Source organism: Notothenia coriiceps, unplaced genomic scaffold (assembly GCF_000735185.1).
Source record: "Notothenia coriiceps isolate Sejong01 unplaced genomic scaffold, NC01 NC01_scaffold00037195, whole genome shotgun sequence".
In the NCBI taxonomy this organism is placed as follows: Eukaryota; Metazoa; Chordata; class Actinopteri; order Perciformes; family Nototheniidae; genus Notothenia; species Notothenia coriiceps.
This window is the reverse complement of record NW_011369896.1, coordinates 36,299-36,683: the sequence shown is the minus strand read 5'-3', so window position 1 is coordinate 36,683 and position 385 is coordinate 36,299.

Genomic DNA, 385 nt, shown 5'->3' with positions numbered 1-385 from the left:
GTGACTGAAACTACCATTTCTGATCCTAAATATGTCAGAAATTAATACAACATCCCCAATAAGCAAATGTCACATTGTTTTAGACAGAGGGGCCCAGAGTTTTATGATAGAAATGTAAAGTAAAGGTCTCCAGCACATAGAAACTGCTGGATGCTAATGTGCATATGTTGCAAAATTAGTTAAGAAATGGCTTGGTTGATTTGGACCACTTTGGAGTGTTTTTGGAAGTTATTGAGGATGCTGAGTCCATTTCTGACATTTTCAGGATCATAAATGGCAGTTTCAACCAGAAAGTAGGATACAAAAATCGACCCACTGGGAGTATAAATATGGCCAAATATGTTAGAAATTTATTCAACATCCTCAAAAGCAACATTTCCCAGTA